General features: G+C 45.3%; 1 protein-coding gene across 2 annotated transcripts in view; it reads right to left on the bottom strand.

The window, feature by feature from the left end:
• The window catches only part of OSBPL10 (oxysterol binding protein like 10), a 243446-nt gene that overhangs the window by 129697 nt on the left and 92849 nt on the right, over nt 1–20900 (bottom strand). The window lies entirely within an intron of this gene.

Raw genomic sequence — 20900 nt, 5'->3', positions numbered from 1 at the left:
ATAATAATGGGTACACATTGTTTCACAAGATGTCAGGCAGCAACCAAAATTGTATGCTTGCTTTTATCTGCCATCAGTGAGATTTGCTGGCCCTCCTTTTCTTCCCCACTCAAATTTACTCTCTATGGACTAAAGTTCTAGTTGGCACAACGATCAAACTTCATTTCCTTCTGAAAAACCCTTCAAGAACTGTGCTGAGGGATATGGAGACAAAAGGCCAGACACGGGCCCAATGTAGACACTGTAAACAGAGCAGAAGCAATTAGAGATTTCAGGGTGGGGTATCTTCAGGACCTACGCCCAGTGCTTATGGCAGTCACACCTTCAACAGCTCCACAGTCCCTGGCAGCCCTGGACCAGCGGTTCTGAACCAAAGAAGCCCCGAGGGCTGGCGCTCTATCTGAGCAGAAAGCAGATGAGGCAATAACAGGGACCCTGGGATCTGGGGCGATGGGATTAGGAAGGGCTGATGGGCAGAGCAGGAAAAGATTGTTTTACCCCATGAGCAGCTGTGACAAGACTGATGAGCCCCTGTCTTGGGTACTATCCTGTTCATGTAAGATGCTGAACTAAGATTCCCGTAACAAAGCACCAACCACCCCCCATCGGTGAAAGCAGTACCCATGTATTATCTTTGGGCGCCGGACCAAAATCAATATAAAGCAGGGAAGTGCTTTGTGGAAGGAAAATGAGTGGGTTCCAACCGTGAGCTGCCATGATCTCCATGGACCGCCTCAACATAAATATTTTACAACCTAGAGAGTGAGGAGTAAGATTAATGCCTTACCCACAAGAACTGAAACCAGGCACTCAACCAAACACACGTACACAAATTCAGAGCAGCACTATTCACCAAGAGCCAAAAGGTAGACACAACTCAAATGTCCATCAGGTGATGAATGGATAAACAAACTGTCATATACCCATACAATGGGACATTTGTCAGCCATAAAAAGAAATGAAATACTCATGCATTCTAGGCTATGGTTGGAACAAAAGCATTATGCTGGATGAAAGAAACAAACAGAAAAAAACATCACATATTGCATGATTCCACTTATATGAAATATCCAAAACAGGTAAAGCCACAGAAACAGAAAGCAGATTGGGGTTGCTGCCAGGGGCTCAGAAGGGGGCAATGAAGAGTAACTGCTTAATGGGCACAGGGTTCTATTTGGAGTGGTGAAATGTTTTAACACTATACAGAAGTGACTATGGCCAGGCCGCTCTCAGCTGGTCAGAGCATCGTCCTGATACGCCAAGGTTGCAGGTTTGATCCCCGGTCAGAGCACATACAAGAATTAACCAATGAACGCATGGATAAATATAACAAATCAATGTCTCTTCCTTCTTCTCTCTCATTCTTTACTTAGGAAAAGAACAATCTATACAGAAGTGGTGATTGTTACACAACACTGTGAATGTACTGTACACCACTGAACTGTCATCTTTAAAATGGTTATCTTATAGTATATACACTACACCTCAGTTTTTTTTTAAAAAAGGACCCTGATTTTTTTAAGAAAAGTTTTTTTAAGATTTTATTTATTTATTTTTAGAGAGGGAAGGGAGGGAGAGAGAGAGAGAGAGAAACATCAATGTGCAGTTGCTGGGGGTCATGGCCTACAACCCAGGCATGTACCCAGACTGGGAATCAAACCTGCAACACTTTGGTTCGCAGCCCAAGCTCAATCCACTGAGCTACACCAGCCAGGGCCTCACCTCAGTTTTTAAAAAATGAAAAACAGGTTAACGCCTAAAGAATCAGATAACCCCCATGGACAACGCTCACAGGGCCTGTCTGCCTCCCCGCGTGTCTCCTCCTCACCCCGGAAGGGCTTCTTTGCGATAGTCCACATGTATGGAACACAAGAGAATATTTTAAGTCTGGTCCAATTTCCCCTTAATACAAGCAGAATTATACACCCAGGACTACTGGATAAAAAATGGGAGGCACTCTAAACAACCGCATAAATTTTCTTATTAAAATAGGAAGTAAATCACCACTACAAGCATAAAAAATATCTGCTCAGACTATCCCAAATTATAAACAGTGGAGGTTTGAGAGGGGCGAGACCATGTTGTTCTTTCCTCCATTCTCCAAATTTATCCACTTATACTTTCTTACGTAATCACATCACTTTTATAGTAAGCAAAAAGTGAGGCTAATGAATTCATTATATTATTCCAGAATTTCCTTATAGCATTGACCGTGTTCACAGAGCAGAGCTCAGCAGAGCTGACGAGCATGCGTTCCAGCCACCACACAAAGAGAAAGCAATCGCTCCATCCGGTCCGGACTGGAAAGTCTCTGCAGCTGTACATGCCCCAGAAAGAGGAAGACGTGGGCGAACTGGTTTCTTTTCAGAGAGCCCCGAGCCCCGGTCCTGAGCAGCAGGCAGGCTCTTTTCATTCAGTCCCTGTCCTGCCTCTGTTTGAAGCTTCCATGGCTCCCCTGTGCATCGCTTATCTGACTTCAGGAGGCACCCTGCGTGCAGGAGGTCAGGGCCCTGAGAAGGTGAGATGTGTGCTCGGCAGAGGGAGAGTCTGAAGCAACTGAACAAGGATACGATGGCTATTTTTTAAATTCCCACCTGGAACAATTAATCTAACGTCAGTGGCTCCCTGGGGCAAATCTGAAGGCTTCTTCCCATTTCCCCTTCCTGCTTTCTCTCTGCAGCTTCTGATGCTACTGAGCTCTCTCGCCTCTCAAAGCCTCCGGGATGATAAGCCTTCCCAATTCTGCGGCACATCCTTTTTCTCACCAACGTCTTCTATTTATCCTCTACCCCCCGACTGTGGGTGAATACTTACTATTGCTAAAACCCTGCCCGGCCACAGGGTGACCTGCCGAAGGATACGGAACATGTAGTTCATTGACCTTCCTCCTCATCCCAGTTGCCCAGCCAATAGTGGGCCAACCAACCAACAGACATGTGAGTGTGGCCATCTAGGAAAATCAGGCCGCAGCCCACCTGGGAGCGGACTGCAGACACACACGCAAGGCCAATGGGACCCACTGGGTCCCGTTCAGACCAGAAGAAATGGCCAGCACAACTGTAAGCTACTGTAAGTTAAGTAAGACATTAAGTTTGGGGATGTTTGCTAAATATAGCAGGAGATAACTAGTAAACAAGCTCTGAGGATGAATGAGGAAAATTTAAGGCTACACAGGATCTGAGAATAGCCTCCGGCCCAAGCCCCTGTTTTCAGTAAGAATCCTCGGCCCGAAGAAGCTGAGCAACTAACCCTAAAGCACACGGAGCCCACGGCAGAAGAGTCCTGTAGTCTAGGTCTCACTGGCCTTGCCGCTTCACACTGTGACAAGGCCTGGGCCTTCAATAAGGGTCTGGTCTGCACCCGAAGAACGTCCATCAAGGGACTGCTAAGAGAGGGATGACACCCGCGTTCCATTAAACACCATGCAGCTGTTTTTTTAATGACAGAATCACACACATGTATACATACACCGGCATGGGAAGAGTTCAAAGACAAGATAGGAAAAGCAGTGAATCACAGAACAGTTGATAAAATACGCCCCACTTCTCTCCTGGGGAAAACGATGGGCCTGTCTAGAATGGTTACTTCGGGGGATGGGAAAGAAATGGAGGGGAAGAGAGCCAGGGGGCAGCAAAGAGCTTCCCACGTGTAAGAGACCACGTCAAAACCGGTTGTGCACTATCAAATTAAAATGAGCGTGAAAGAGAAACGTTCTCTTCCCACAGGCACGCACAGAGGCCAGCAGCAGGGCACACCCAGAGCACTCTCACAGCACCGTTGGCATAGACAGCTAGCAATTATCCTGTTCATCATCATTATAATTAGGATATCAATAGCTACTTTAAGCCTTGCTAAAAAGTATCAATTTGCTTATCTTGCAATATCTCTGCAAAACCCCACAGGGGAAATACTCCACCTGCTTTACAGAAGAAGAAACTGAGGTACAAAGAAAGCAAATAGCTCAAGGTCGAAGGTCAAGACCAATGCTAGAATTGTCAGAAGACTCAAGCCCCCTGACTCTCGGTCCTGCACTGCACCCACTAATGGAGTGTCTGCATATTGATATTTCTAATGAGGAAAGCACTAACAATATGATGAATCAAGTTGGCTTCAAAAGCCAGCAAATCAAAGCTGTTGGCTAAGGTCAGTATCTAAATTGCAGAAAGACTTCCTAAGAGAAAAGACAAGAGATTTTTTTTTCTAATTTTAAATCCAATCAACATTGGTAATACTCTTTTTGTTATTTCAAAAAATCAGATTCCAGAGAGAGACTTCCTCCAGTGTGGCCAGTCGGCATGAGGCATCCCACTGAGGGAAAGGCTTTACAATGTGTTGAAATCCCAGGTGCCCTGGGAGCCTGCACCTACGCTGCACAAGAGACAAGCGAGTCTTCCTCAAAGAGACATGAAGTGGCCACTAACAGTAAATACGCCCTTCCAGGTGCACTCCCCAGTGCCCAGAACCCCATTTACCTTAGCCGACCAGGGGTGGGAGGGCTGGCAAGAACCTCTGTCCATGTCCGCCCACAGGGGGCTGAGGCAGGAGGAGGTGCTGCTGCGGGTCCTCACCGCGGCCGAGTGTTTGCAGCCCATGAGAAGGCAGAAGGTCCAGCCAGAGCCCCGCCAGTCCCGCCTCGCTCCACACAGCTCCCACGGGCTGTCAAGCTTCTGCCTCAAGTGAGCATTCTCTCATCTCTTCTCCACTCTGCTAGTGCAGCAGAGCATGGGGGGTGGGGGGGATAATACTTCAGGACTATATGATTCGCTTCTTCAGCACTAACGCATGCCAGAAGTGCCACCCAGATCTTCTCAGGCTTGTGCAGAATCCTGGCACGGGGTGCCAAGTTTGGGTTTCCTCCCATCCCATGGCTGGGCCTGGGGGCCTCCAGAGCTGGCCCAGCGGAGCAGGGCTGCGAGAGCACTCCTGCTTCGCTGCTAAAATCTCTCTCACTTTCTAAGCTGCATCCCTCCCTGGGGGAGATGCCCAGGAGTCTCAGAGACATGATGGATGGGCTGTCTCACACCAGGCAAGAGAGCAGGGCCTTTCCCAAGAGCAATAGCTCTGCTGCAGAACCACCCCGCTGGCCCTGCTTCGCCCCGTACACTGAAATCCTTTCCCGGCAGCTGAGGGTACAGAAGAGGCTCAGATGAGGAGCCACATACAAGGGGATGGCTTCAAGTCTCACCTCTGCATGTCTCAGCCATTGGTTCTCATCCACAGTTTCTTCATCTATAAAAGGGAGATAATACCAATGGAACAGGACTATGGTGAGACTTATATGAGACAGTAATTCTCAACTCGGGGTGACTTCATCCCCAGCAGGAAGCATCTGACAAAATCAGAAGACTTGTTTGGTTGTTACGAGTGGCGGTGAGGGTGCTACTGGCACCTAGCAGGTAGAGGCAGGGATGCTACTGAACGTGCTACAGGGCTCAGGACAGCCCCTCACAGCAAAGACTTATCTGTCCAAAGACATCAATGATGCCAACATTCAGAAACCCTGGTATATCAGGTGATGTATGCAGAAGGACTTATAACTATAGTGCACCATTTGTAATTATTATTATTATTATTATTCTAAGAGAAGACCACGTTTCCTGGCATTTGAACAATTTCTCTCCATGGGATCAAAGTAGTTTTCTGTTATTGATTGCATTTTTTTACATCAGTGCATGATGAGAATCTAGGAGCTTCAAGTGCTTATGCTATGAGCTGTAAAGGAGAGAACACCAATGTCGGTGCACTGCACACAGTAGGCAGTTTATAAACGCCTGCTGTCCAGTGCACAAGACAAAAAGCTTTTGGATCCACAGAGGTATGCGGATCCATCAAGTAGCAGGGCTTAAGAGAGAGAAAAAGAGATGCCATTAAGATAAGCTGCCAAGAAAATGAATGGAAAATAAATCTCCTAAACACAGGAATCAGGCATCAGCAACCTCTTCCAGCTGCTGACCTGGCCAGGGAGGATTCGGAGAGAAGACAGATTCTGAAGGTGGACACCAACCTGCTGATGGAACTCAGCATTGCACTGAAAATGTCCCCGCATCCTAACGCCAAACAGGCTTCTTGATGACTTTCTCTGCATTGTCAAGGCTGGGCTTAAGGAGGCTGCGAAGGGCTGTAAAAGCAACTAGGAATAGAAGACAAAGGGGGTGAAGTTTGCAGTCCAGGAACAGGACCATCACATTGGTAGTGTGGGCAAGGGACACTGGGGATGCTGGTGCGTGGCAGGACAAAGAAACTGCAACTCAGGGTCAGACGGCCACCTTGAGAACACAACTCCGAAGGGTGAGTGAGTGGGTGGATGAATGGGTGGGTGGGTGATTGGATGGATTGATGGGGTGGGTGAGTGGATGGATGAGGTAGATGGATGGGTGGATGGATGGGTGGACAGGTGGGTGGACGGGTGGGTAGACAGGTAGGTGGGTGGATGGATGGGGTAGATGGATAGGTGGATAGATGGGTAGATGGATGGATGGGTGGGTGGGTGGATGGGGTAGATGGATGGGTGGACGGGTGGGTGGACGGGTGGGTCGATAAATGGATAGGTACAGATGGATGGGTAGGTGGGTGGATGAGATAGTTTATCCAGCTTAGAACTGACTCCACTAATGCTAACTTCAAAAATGCTCAATTAGCCCTGGCGGCGTAGCTCAGTGGATTAAGTACAGGCTGCAAACCAAAGCATCGCAGGTTCGATTCCCACTCAGGGCACATGCCTGGGTTGCAGGCCATTGCCCCCAGCAACCACACATTGATATCTCTCTCTCTTTCTCCCTCCCTTCCCTCTCTAAAAATAAATAAATAAAATCTTTTAAAAAATGCTCAATTAACTTCCCAAATACTTTCATTTTCCTACATGTTGAAGAACTATTACTTACAAAATCTTTCTTCTCATCTTAGGCTGAAAAGTATCGATTTAGTTCTTCCACATTTCAGGAAGCACACCGTGTTCTAAGGGACCAGAGACAGAGACTCCGCTCACCCCACCCGCATGACCCCGCCTCGGGGGGCAAAGACACGGGGAAGCAGCCCAGCCCACTGGCTTCAGAGTGTCAGACTCGTGGGTGCCACATTCAGTCCCTCACCGAGTGTGTGACCTAAGGGAGTTATTTATAACTTCTCAAGGGTTCTATGGTCCTCATTCTCAATGAGGAAACTAAAACCCACCTCGTAAAGACTCTTATAAAGATTAAATGAAATGATGTCTTTAAAGGTGCTTACCACTGTGATTAACATTTTGATCAATTTGGGTAGCTACCGGAATAATAATTTCATATTATAGTTTTATGAAATATTATTGGTCATCCACAATCTTCTTTCATTATGTATAAATTATATCTCTATAAACCTTTAAAATAAAAAGATAAATGTCAGCCCTGGTCGAGTGGTTCAGTGGGTGGGAGCATCATCCCATACATCAAAAGGTTGAGGGTTCAATACCCAGTCAGGGCGCACACGGGAGGCAACTGATCAGTGTTTTTCCTTCGCATCGATATTCTTTTTTTTTCTCTCTCTCTCCGCCTCCCAACAATAAACATGTCCCTGGATAAGGATTTTTTAAAAAGATGAATGCAAAAGACAGCATACAGAATCGGCTGCAGAGGTTGTCCAACTGTAAAGGCCAACCTTCAACCTGGTAGCGGCTTATCACTGACTTCGGGTCCAGCCTCCCTTTCTACATCTCTGTCTTCTGTTAACGCCGAATCCTCCCTCCGCTGCGAGGCCCAGTACTCTAACCAGCTCTCCATATCAGCCCGAGTGCAGCGCCTCTGTAATGTCTCCTCTCCCTTAATTCTCTTTCACTCTCAGAAAACCACTGAGTTCCTTGGTGCTTAGTCTCAGCTAAAACAGAGCAAGTGAGTAACTACTTGTCTAAAATTTATACTAACATGTAAATGATTTATAGGAAATATCTTCCAAGGAATTACATGCATTTAAAAACAAATCTTGTTTTAAAAAGTGTTAGACGATACATTTTTTAAAACTTTTTAAAATGTGGAAATCATTTCAAGCTTACAGAAAGTTGCATGAAAGAACACTTGTGTACTCTTTACTAATTTCACCAATTATTAACATTTTATCCCACTTGTTTTATCATTTGTTCTCCCTCTCCACTGTATACACATACACACACATAATTACAATAATGCCCAAATGATGTCCCTTTTTAATTATAAAATCTTTTATTACAAAACCATAAGCCTGTGATTATGTAACATAATATCACACTCAAGCACACCATATGACATTTTAGATGAAATGTTCAAATTCAAACTATAAATTATTACACCCATTCTATTACCCTACCAACCACACTCAGGCAGGCGCTACTTCTGCTGGACCCTGTATATTGGGTTGGCCAAAAACCTTGTTTGGTTTTTTCTGTAAGGTGGCTCTAGAAGCACTTAGTCATCTTTAACTTCATTCGAAACAATTTTGTTAGATTGTATTTCAACAGCTTGCATTTTTTAAAAAACCTATCAATTTTTGCGCAGCCATTTTAATATTGAAGATGGAAGAAGATATGCAACATTTTCAACATAGTATTCTTTATGATCTCAAGAAAGGTAAAAACTGAAATGCAAAAAAAGATTTGTGCAGTGTATGGAGAAGGTGCGATGACTGATCAAACGTGTCAAAAGTGATTTGCGAGGTTTCTTGGTACTATTGACACTTTGGCCAAATAATTCTTTGCTGTGGGGCTGCCTTATGCACTGAAGGGTGTTTAGCAGCACCCCTGGCCTCTACCCACTAGAAGCCAATAGTGGGAGAAAGCCAACATACTCAAAATATCCACATCAATAAAGTTACTGATAAAAATGAAAAATGTCTTTTATTTTATGGAAAAAACTATATGGATTTTTTGGCCAACCCAATACGTAAATCATTTTTCCTAAACCATTTTAGAGTAAACTACATACATCATGGCCTTTCAATTTCAGTACCAACTGCTTCAGTGTATGTTTCCTAAAAACAAGAACATTTTCATACCTAATCACAACACAGTTATCAACTACCTTATCTAACCCACTGTCCGTATTCTAAATCTGTCAATACAAAATCAGACCCACTTTAGGGTCAGCTGTTGATGCGCTTAGTTGTCATGCCGCTAGCCTCATTCAATCTGGAATATTTCAATCTGGAATTTTTGTACCACCTTCTCGATCTTCTTATGACATTGACATCTTTAAAGAACACGGTGCCCGTGGGACATATTTTTGAGTAGGAAAACCCTAAAAATCTCACTGTTGTTTTCTAGTCCCTGGCCCTGCTTTCTCGTTCCTTACAGAACCTGTCATTACCTGACCCAGTCCCTGTCTGTTGGCTGGCTCCCACACTAAAGTGTAAGCTCTGTGTGGCCAGTCTCCACAGCCCCCATGACATGCCCAGTGCCAACATACCATAGTACACAAGCATTCCATATCTGTTGGCCACTCTTCCCAAGTCTACCTTCTAAGCTTTCCTCGTACAGTCAGCAAAACAGGGACCAGACGAGCCCACTCTGAACAGCTGACCCCAGCTTACGTGCCTGGATTCTCTCGTTCTTAGGAGGTTCATTCACACATGTCCATTGTGACATCTGGTGTGGGAAATGTCCTCAGAGTGAGATTTGTCTATCCTGCCTCACATCAAAGCTCCCCATTTCAGTACAGATAAATGGTGGAATAAATTAGTTCGACTGAATCAAAATTACATCATTTCCCCCTAAATAAATATTTATTATATATTTAAAAATGTATTATTATATACTAAAATATATATATATTTTAACATGAAGTTCCCCTTGCCTGAAATCATCATCCTGGGTAGCACTAATATGTTCATTCTGGGCAAGGCAGGCAGCCTAATATTAAAGTTATGCTTGAGAAGTTGTATAAAATTGTTGTACTTTATTAAGACAATAAAAACTCCCCAAACTTTATTGTTTTAATAAAAGCTGTTCTTAAATTGTGTTTTATTTACTTAATTTGATGGTGTGTTTAAGAGGATGATGTTTTACACTTAATTTTTAAGTACCCAAAAGGTAATTATCTGTGGAAAATTCTAGAAGACAAATGGCATGGAGCTTACTACACCATGAAAGTCAAGTTGCCTAACAGCAGAAAACAAGAAGATAGAGCTAGGGGGAAAGCTAAATCCTCGGCTGAGTTTGTCCAACTTTTCCTACTTGGAGTGAATCAAGCTCAAGTTCAACATCATTTTCTATGTCCCCCAAAGACTTGCTACTTAGGAAAACAGACCGTCCCCTCAAGATGTTCTGCTGCCCTCCAGCCTGGGGCACTTCATTCCTCCACGTCTCAGTGAGGGTTGTGATTCATCTTGCTTTTTACGCAACAATTTGGGAAAAGAAAACAGAATAATTTTAAAATACTAAATCAGGCTGGTATGTATCACATAGTAGATGTAACGGAGATGTACAAGTTGAACGTTTTGAGACACATGGGATTTCTAAAAGTGCTTTTCAGGCAGGTAGCATGAACCCCCACAATCCCCCCCTCCCCCTCCGCCAGAGTCCTTCCCTGTCACTGTGGTCACTGTGGTGGCAGATAACGAAGTTCGGCTCTCCGGACCCAGGACCCAGAAGGGCGCTAACTCCGCTGTCAGCCGACCGCCCCAACACCCCAACACCGAAGGCTTCAGCTATGGAAGAGGCCAGTGGATGTTCATCATTGATCACCGTTTAATTCAAACAAAGGGGAGAAAAGGAGCACTGCCTCCAAAGGGCGTTCAACTTTAAACACTCCCAAGCATATCGAGTAAAATCAATTCTGAGTAACAAGAGTAGAAGAAGCCTAAGCTGAATTGGCAGGAATTTGGAATTATCGAGTATCTTCAAGGACACTGGGTTTGAAGGCTCTCAAGTGCAGAACATAGCGAGAAGCCGATTAATCAGTGACTGCCTGGGGAAGAGCAGCCTGCTGATAAGGATCAACTTGAAGGCAGCCTGAGCGTACAAAACTGGGCCAACAACTTCAGCTCCCTTTAAAAACAATGTACAAATTTAAACCATAACTATTCGAGTAACTACATTTTCTTATGCATATACAATTAATCAAATAAGGCACAGTGTGAAATTTTCAAATAGTATCAAAAGGTCCAAAATACATTGCTATTTTCTTTCAACACTAAATCCCCAGTTCCTCTTTCCCTCCCCCAGCAAACTGCTGTTACTAACCCTTTGCATATCCTTCCAAAGGTTGTGTGTGTGTGTGTGTGTGTGTGTGTGTGTGTGTGTCTTGATTTGCTCGTTTTTTTAAGTGGTTGGTTGCTTAGACAATCGTACACCTTCCCCACCTTTCTTTTTCCTTAAACTTTTCATCGATTCTCATGCTTGCTTATTTAAGCAAGTTTCTGTCTCTCCTGATCATTTAAGACTCAGTTACTGATCAGAAATACGGCACTTCACCAGCTGTACGCACAGCCTTGGGCACCCAGTGCCAGCTGTCTCCCACAGAGGCCGACTCAGGGGGCCCAGCCTGGCAGGGCGACCCTGTCAGCCCAGCACCCCTCGTGGGAACTAACTCAGCATCTGGCTACACACTAAGAGCACAACAGATGGGACCTCATTTGATCGTCACCACGACCCCCCATTCAACCTCCACATCAACGACTGTTGTCCCATTGCAGAGACAAGGCACTGAGGCTCAGGGACTAACTTGCCCCGAGTCGCACTAGAAGGCTGGTTTTGGACCCGGTCCTGTCCACCCTGTGGCCTCGCAGAGAGTGAGGCTGGAGCCAGTCCCACAGACCACTTGATGTGAACGATGCCACACCAGTTCTGGATTATACCAGGACTTTCTGTTTCTAGCACAGGAAAAATATAATCATGCAGGCAGCCTATCAAAACCTCTGGGGAGGGGGGGCAGTCATCACCATCAGGTTTTAGGGGAGGTTCTCAGCCGCTACTCCTGATCCACCTTCAGGAGAAACCTAAACTCTACAACCAAGTTACCTGTCAATACATGTTCTAGCGAAGCCAAAAAAAATCATGTTGTAAAAAGAACCAGTTTGTAAAGTGTTGATGTCATTTCATCCTAAAAACCATCCTGTAGAGTTGATGTTATTTTTGCCCAGTTTACACAGGTGGAAACCAAGGCTACGACAGATGAAGTCGCTCTAGATGACAAGACTCGTCTGCTGCTGTGAGGGGCCCGGGCATGGCCAGAAACCAGGGCCCATGACTCCGACTCCCTGCTCCACCCACCATACCAGCAGCTTTGTGTGTTCTCAAAAAATCTCTTATAACAAAAAAAAAAAGACAAGAAAAGATAAGCCACAGAATGGGAGAAAATATTTGCAAATCATGTAGCTGATAAGAGTCTAGTACCCAGAATATATAAAGAACTCTCACAACTCAACAAAAGTAAATAAAATTTAAGTAGATATTTCTCCAAAAAAAGACATACGCATGAGTGGCCAATAAACATATGAAGGGAAGCCCAACATCCACTTGTCCTAGGGAAATGGAAATGAAAACCACAGAACTTCATGCCTTCCAGGATGGCTATGATTAAAAAACAGGCAATTATCAGAGACAAAGACACAGGGAAACCTGAACCCTCATAAATTGCCAACAGGAATGTAAAATGGTACAGCCACTTTGAAACTAGTGTGGTACTTCCCCTAAGAGTTAAACAGAGTTACATATGATCCATCAATTCTACTTTTAGGCATATGCCCATAAGAGATGAAACATATATTCACACAAAAACTTATACGCAAATGTTCATAGCAACTGTTCATTGCAACACTCTTCATCATAGCCAGAAAGTAAAAGCAACCCAAACATCCATCAGCTGTGAGTGGATTAAGACATTGGCACATCCACACAATGGAGCACTATTTAGGGACAAAGAAGAAGAAAGTATCAATTCATGCCACAACATCGAAGGAGCTTACAAACATTCTGCTAAGTTAAACAGGCCAGACATAAAAGTCGCATATTTAATGGTTCCATTTACATGAAATGTCCAAACTAGGCACACCCATGGAGTCAGTGGTTTGTGGCTGACAAGGGCCGGGGAGAGGGGACAGGTAGGTAGTGAGGAGTGACCGAGAATGGTCACAGGGGGCTTCTTTTGGGGGTGGTAAAACATTCCAGAGTGAGACGGCGAGGCAGGTGCTACAACGTTATGAATCTACTAAAACCACTGAATTGTATGCTTTACAAGGGTGAGTGTTGTGGTACGTGAGTGGTATCTCAAATTTTTACAAACAGATGGCAGCCTCTCGCTAGCTGTGAGCAGGCACCGTATCCTCTCTCTGCCTCTGTCCTCACCTGCAAAATGTGCCAACAGTAGTGCCTGCCTCACAGGGCTATCGGGAGAAAAATGTCCTAGAAAAGTACTTTACTTAGTACCTGCCCACATAGCAATGTGAGCATAGATGTTATCTGTTATTATTTTCTTTCCCCCTAAATGTGTCCCTTTTCCTTGCTATTTCCTGCTCAAAATTAAAAAAAAAAAAAAAATTGAAGACACACTTTGCTTCAAGTCACTCCCGATTTTCTGCTACAGGAAGCGAATAGCTCTCTCTAGGTAAGTAGAATCCTCGAATACTTGATGGAAAACAACATACAACAACATGTTAGGCAAATAAAATGACAGCTTGGGTACAGTTTCTTAAGGAGCCCAAATTCAACATCACGACTATTACTAATAAACTGCTGTTACGGATACTAACACTAGGGAGGAGTGAGCAAGGAAGCAGTGGGGTTGGCATTTAAAATGCACTACGTGGTCTGTATCCACCACCACTTGTCAAGGCCACGGCAGGTATGGAAGACGCCACCACAATGTCCCCCTAGTCCTGGGCATTAAGCACACAGTCAATCAAGAGGGCTGATGCATGCGCACACACACCCCGGGAGAAGCGCTGTGACACAGGTGAGTTCTGGTATAAATGGGAACAGAGAAGACAGAAGGTCCGCTCTAACCAGGCAGGTGAAGAAGCATATGCGCCTTGAAGACCACATGTGGCTCTTTGCTACATGAAGAACAGAGAGGGGAAGGCGTTCCTAGCAGAGGAAACAGCGTAGAAACATGGAAGTACGCAGAGTGCCTAGGGAACTGCTCGTCTAGAACACCAAGTGCACGAAGGTGGAGGGAGAGAAACTGGACCTAAAATGTGAAGGGCACTCAATGCCACAGTCAAGGTCTAGACTTCATCCTAGGAAGCGGGGTGCTATGAAAGGTGGTTGGAGCCAGGGAGTAGCACCATCACCAACCTCTGCTGGTTCCTCAGCTCCTCCCAAAAGCTCGAACTGGGCGTTTTCTTGACAAACAGCTGCAGTGGAGCGAGCACGTAGCAGAATCCGACCACAGGAGAGCACCAGTTCCTGCCTTCAGATAAGGCCGATGTCCCTGCGGCACAGACGAGGCCACTGGAGAAGTGAAGAGTGGCCAAGAGAGTTCACACCGAGGCCATACGGCAGACCAGGATTCTGACAGGAAGGATGGGAGGAAAGGAGTGGAGGGCCGGCAGAAGGGTGCGGGGCACCAATCAGCCCTTTCAGATTTAAAGGGAAAAAACACTGTCCGTAGTGCAAGAGGGGATAAAACTAGACACTCGTAAATTCCTGCTGAGAAGCCACATGGGAGTAAATGCGGCTTCATCAGCAGGATCCAACAGAACTTTCTGTGCTGGCGGAAATGTTCTGTGTCTGAGCTGTTCCATACTGCAGCCACCAGCCAAACGTGGCCACCGAGCACTTAAAACGTGGCTCAGTGAGATGGCGGAACTGAACTGTACATTTTAACTGCAGTTCATTTAAGTTCAAATTGCCTCACGTGGCTACGGGCCTCCAGATGGGGCCACTCAGTGTTAGAACGGACCTCATCCTACTCCTCACACCTCCTGTTTTCAGACAAGGGGAACGGAGAGAGTTCGAAATCCCTTCCCACTTTTTCATCATTCCGTTACCGCCGAGTTCTTCCAAACTGTTCTGCGGCCTCAAGTTCACTTCGTCATCCGAGAGGTATTCGGTATCTATCCTTTATCAGATTACCGCCGAAGTTCGCGGCATTCAGTCAGTGAGCGACCAGCAGTGCCCTCCCTCTCCAGGTGGTGAGATTCGGAACTGTTTCAAGGAGAATCAGCCCATATTTCTGCATTTTTAGCATAATAAGCCTGTCGGCATGCATTTTTGTGCAAACAGTGGGATGAGGCGGGGCCAGGACGTGTGCCTACATGACACGCGAGGTCCCTTGTAACCAACTGGTTTCGGATTCTACACATGTGCTGGGCTGGTCCCAGCACACAGGTGCTTCCTGTTGTGAGGCGCCCTAACCAGGGTAGCAAAGCGCCCCTCCAGCGCCCCTGGCTCAGGCCCCAGGGCGGCAGAAAGTCAGGAAATTTGGGGAGGGGTGGGGGGCAACGTAACGGTAACTTCAAATCTCCTCACTCTTCACACTTGGCTGTGGATTTCACATACAGTCAGAATTCCCCACCCGCGCCCCTCTTCGTTAATTCCTCAGAAGTAGTTCACACGGCCTCCATGCACCCCCAAATAAAGGAAGTCCGGAATGTCCCCAGACAGGGCTGTCTGCACCTGGCAACCCAGCTCCCAGGGGCGGGGTCACTAGTCGGGCCTCCGGACCCACCCATTTCCGTGCACTCAGCCCAGCACGCAGCCCTCGGGACAGGCCGGCCAGCCCATCACTCTCCCGCCCCTTTCCTCACTGCGCAGTGCCCCTTCGTGCCCTGCTTGAGCCCCTACATCACTGGGGAGTACGAGGTATCACGGCAAAGCCAGGGGTGTGAGTTAGGGGCTGCCTGCACTGCAGGTGCCAGCTGCCCCGGGGAGGTGGCATAAGCACAGGCAGGTCCGTCCTGGGCCTCAGCTTCCCCAAGGCTACAAGGGGAGAAAAAGAGCTTCCCTTGGGGCTGTCCCCATCCCGCCACCACGGAGGAGACAGTCTCACATGAACTCATTAGTATGCCAACTATCATACTGGGAGACTGGGAAAAAAAAGAAAAATACTAGTGCCGTGGGCAGCTTCCAGCATGAATATGTATACACACACTCCCCGAAACTCAGCAGCTTTCACTGCTCGTTCAAGATCTCTTAAGGCTTTTAATGCATTTAAAACCCTGTATCAGGCAATCATAGCCTCCTATGACCACATCTGCATAAGACTGTATCCTGACATTTACATTTTAATTTAGAATTACCTGACAGAGACAGGGAGCCCTAACCACACACCCACGGGATCTAGCCGCAGTGTCTTCCAACGCTTTATGTGGTCAAAGAGCTCCTGGGAACCTAGTGTCTTCCTCAGTGAACCCCTTAGTCAGGGTTTGCTCTCAGAGAGCACACAGTCAAGTGCAGGGGTCAGACAGGGAACCAGCTCATTGGAGCCCAAGGTAGTCAATGCAAGGATGGAGTCAGGCCTGGGGCCCAAGAACCCGGGGACAGGATTTCAAGCACAATGAATAGTATAAACCACTTCCAATGACCCAAATACCTACATTTCCTTAATCTCCCCACAGAGAGAGGGGAGAAAAACTACATTTTCCTTATTTTTAGACAGGTAAATCAACAATAATAATGTCCCTTTATTTCCTCCACTTCCCCTCTAGACCGAAACAAGAGCGGGACAAGGAATGAGGGATGACAAAGGACTGAGGGGCAAGGGCCGGAAGACAAAACACAAAGGATACCCCAGACGTGTTCTAGGAAACAGGCCACACACACTCACACACTCATTTTAAAGAGAAAACCACCCCAACACAGGCAACAGGCCTGGGGCCAGAGTCCGGCCTTATGGCGCGGTAAGCTACCGTGAAAACTAATGTGTGTGATCTCCGTGCACAAACACGGACAGAAAAAAAACCCAGAAGAACTGGGCCTCCCAGTGCGGCCATGTGGTCTCTTTCTATCTGTCCACACAGCTACGTGTCTGGGAAAATGTGCCTTGAAGGATATCATCAGAGATTAGGTCTGCGGCTGGGATCTGGGGCTTTTCCCCTCTTTAGAGTTAACAATTCTCTGGATATTTTATAGTGTGTGTGAGTATTACTCACAATTTTAAACAATAATGCTATTTCCATGATGGGGGGAAAAACATCTTCACAAGCTGCCACCAGTGACTTAATCATAGGACAGTGTTTGTGGTGGGGATGGGGGTGCCAGCCAGAAAGGCGGCTGAGCCAAGGAGGGAGGTCCTGGGCCCCGCCCACCAGTGTGTAATGAATGGGTGAGAGTCCCCGAGGGAAAGTGGTAATCATGACCACACATCATGCACTCATCCCTCAGGACGGAAAGGCCAGGGACACGGTGCTAATGCCTAGTTAGCTTTGAGGCAGATTAGTCCTGAACTTAGTATATGAGTCCACCTTTCATGTCTACATGAGGAAAAAAACAACAAAGAAATATTGAAAATACAGTAAGTTTCTATCAAGTTTAGTCTTCAAAATTTCTCTTAATTAGTTAGATGAAAGCCAAGGAAACTACAATCTTCAAAATTTGATGCCCTTTAAATGTTTTCTTAATCACTTGACCGCTGGCCTCATTACCCACTTTTCACACAGGTCAAAAGCAATTTGAAGAACGGCACTATTCATGCGATTCTCTGACTCCCCACACATCCCCCAGGCACTGGCTTCTGTTGAGTTTGAATGACCCTGAGTTCTCTGATGGGGCCATTTGAAAGTAATGGAGTCTATCTGCAAACAGACAAACAGCCACAAAGGGATTAAAAAGCATGCTTGTTTTCCTTGAGATGGATGGCCAAAGCTCCAGGGGGCTGAGATGCTGGACTTCCAAGCAGCCGTCTCACTGGGAAATGTGCTACTGAGCCCCTGACTCCTCCAAGGGCTTCATGTCAGCAACTGGCTTTAGCCTGCACTGTCTTGCTTGAGCAAGACATGTGACAATTTGTAGGAGACAGATGTCACCGTTTCAAAGACGAGGACAGAGGCCTGGACAGGTAGCTCAGTTGATTAGAGCATCGTCTTGGTACGCCAGGATAGTGAGTTCAATCCCCGGTCAGGGCACATGCAAGAATCAACCAATGAATGAATGCATAAATAAGTGGAACAACAATTTGATGGTTCTCCCTCTCTCTCCCTACACACACACAACCCCTGTGCCATCTGTCTCCCTCCCCCTTTTCTTTCCAAAATCAATAAATTAAAAAAAAATAAAGATAAGTATAGAAAATCAGAAAGAATAAAGGGGAACTGAGCAGGTATGCTCAACACATAAATGGCAGAGCAGGGATTTAAGTGTAGGTCTTCTCACTCTGCAGCCTACAATATTTCTTCTGAACCAGAAGGTCGTGAATTGAAACATGGATATATTCAATCAGAAGATGCTTGCCATTCAAAGTTTTTGAGGGACCTGCCAAAAATGTTCATCTCGTGTAAGCTTACATCCCACACAAGGGTCACCTGTAAAGCCTTGTGCAGCTCCAGAGTTCAGTGAATCTCCTTATCCTGCAATTCTCACTCAAGTGTAATGAATGACAGCACCCTCTCAAGTTTTTGCAAGGTAAAATTCCAAGTAGCTGCAGGGAGACTATTCGCTACACTCTTCCAGGGAGGGGCCTGCCCTGCTGAGAGAGTGAGGGACACGGCGAAGAGAAGGCGCAGCACAAATTCCTAATGACCATGATGCCAAGCGAGCACCCATCCCACCGTCACCTGGAGATCAAGTTTATACTCACTTGAAGCCTCACTTCCTTTTCACTTCTAACTTCTGCCTAAGCAACTCTGGACTTCAGAATGCTTCTGCTGAATAACAAGGTCTGTTCACAATTTTAAAAGTATTATTCCCTAATTGATCACGATAATTATGCTATAAATGGGTGGTGGTAGCAGTCTTAACCTCCAGTTCTCCAAGAAGGAATCCTATAGGCCCTAAAAGCTTAATTGTTATTTATTTTGGTTCTAATATTAGATTAAACGTAGTCTTGAAACTACCCAGAGAATACATCAGGAAATCAAATTCTCCTCCGGAGAATCTTCAGATTGTATTTCTTTAAATGCCCCTATCTCTTCCTACCATTAGGGTGGGTATCTTCTTCCTTCCTTGTCCCCACTGAGTCATCAAAACACCAATGCACTAAAACTGGTTGTCCCCTACCTGAATTTTGGCACTCCATATAACTTCCAGATGAATGAATGATTTAAATGTGATAAACTATTGGCTTGGCCAAAAGGTCCACTTGGTTTTTTCAGTAAAATAAAAGACACATTTTTCATTTTCACCCGTAACTTTACTGATTTGGGTATTTTGAGTATGTCGGCAAGCTCCCGCTATTGGCTTCTGCACTGCTAGAGCCATCATACAGAGAAAACTAAACGGACTTTCTGGCCAACCCAATACAAATTCACTGGAAGAATGTTTTCATAATTTTGAGCAGAGAAGCCCCTTTCTACATGATGCAAAGCCAAAAGCTAAAAATGAAAATAACTTTGCCCGCAAAAACATTAAATATTCTGCATAGCAAAAATACATACTCAAAGTCAAAATACACATGACCTATTAGGAGAAAACATCTACAGTCCAAAAATGACAGTCACAGGACAAATACACTTAGTACACACACAACTGCTGCCAATCAAGGAGAAAAAGAGGAACTCGATAGAAAACTGGGTGAAAAAATACAAACTGGCAGTCCACATAAAAGAAATATAGGTGGCCAATAAACACTTGAAAACATACCCAGCCCCAGTCATGACTCTGAAAGTGAAAATGAAAATAATGGGGGACCCACTGTTCACCTGTGAGACTACCACAAACCAAATGTTAGGGGGAGCCACAGCTGTCGGGGGGAGACCCGTAACTGATGGGAGTGCCAACTAGGACAACTTCTGTAGAAGACAATTCAGCGATAGCTATAAAAATGTAGAGGACATTTTGTGACCCAACAATCCCACTGCTATAAATTCATACACACACACACACACACGCACACACATACACATAGATATACAAAAATATGTTTACATTAGGGCACTATGCACAACAGAAACCCTGTGTGTCATCAGTGAGGCACTGACAACCAAAGTGAGTGTGACAGAGATCCATACGTCTAAGAGGGAAAGAATCTCCAAAATACATTAGTAAATGGGGAGAGGGGGTGAGAAAAACCAGTGTACACAATATGATCCTATTTGTATTTAAAAATAGATGTAGATATAGATACAGATACACACACACACACACACACACTAACACACACCTTAATTTACTAGAATCACATAGATCAATTAAGAGCAATTATCTCTAATGATCATACATGGCAATGGTGGAAATGTGTCCTTATTTCATCCCTTCTGTTTTATAAAAAGTAAAAAGATACATATAAAAAATTTTAACTGCCTTTATATTTATAACATACTGATGGAATTCCACAACGCTTACTACAATTCCTGGAAAATAAAGGATGTCACGGGGCGGGGGGCAAGCTTTGGAAGTAGGGTCCTACGATTCCCCAGATTCTACTTGGGGCAAGTCAAGAAGGGCATCAGGCTGAAAGCACCTGCAGTGAGCAAATCAAGGAAAAGAAATGTCTCTAGAAAGAAAACAATGAACAAAGTCCTGTGAAAAAAACGTTTCAGCTTGCATTTGGAGGCAGAACAGGGAGGTCTGAACTCAGTAAGACGTCTCCCAGGGCCACGAGCAAGACAGCAGGCAGGCTACAGTAATAGGAGTCATCAGAAACTTCCAGTGTGGCTCTTTCTAGCTGATGCACAGAATATGGAAAATTGCCAATTTATTTACACTAAATAAATCTGAACTAACGGCATAAAAGGGATAGGCCTTTGAACATTAAAATTAATATTTATTGCCCTGAATCAATTCATTTTTGCAGTGATTCCTTGTATTTTAATGACTGGAAATCCTTTGAATAATCCACGAAAATGCCAACCTCCTATCTCCCTCGTAT

The sequence above is a fragment of the Phyllostomus hastatus genome, unplaced genomic scaffold (genome assembly GCF_019186645.2).
Source record: "Phyllostomus hastatus isolate PE091 unplaced genomic scaffold, TTU_PhHast_1.1 phas_scaffold_129, whole genome shotgun sequence".
NCBI lineage: Eukaryota > Metazoa > Chordata > Mammalia > Chiroptera > Phyllostomidae > Phyllostomus > Phyllostomus hastatus.
Note: the sequence above shows the minus strand (reverse complement) of the source record. Positions and strands in the feature narration are given on the sequence as shown.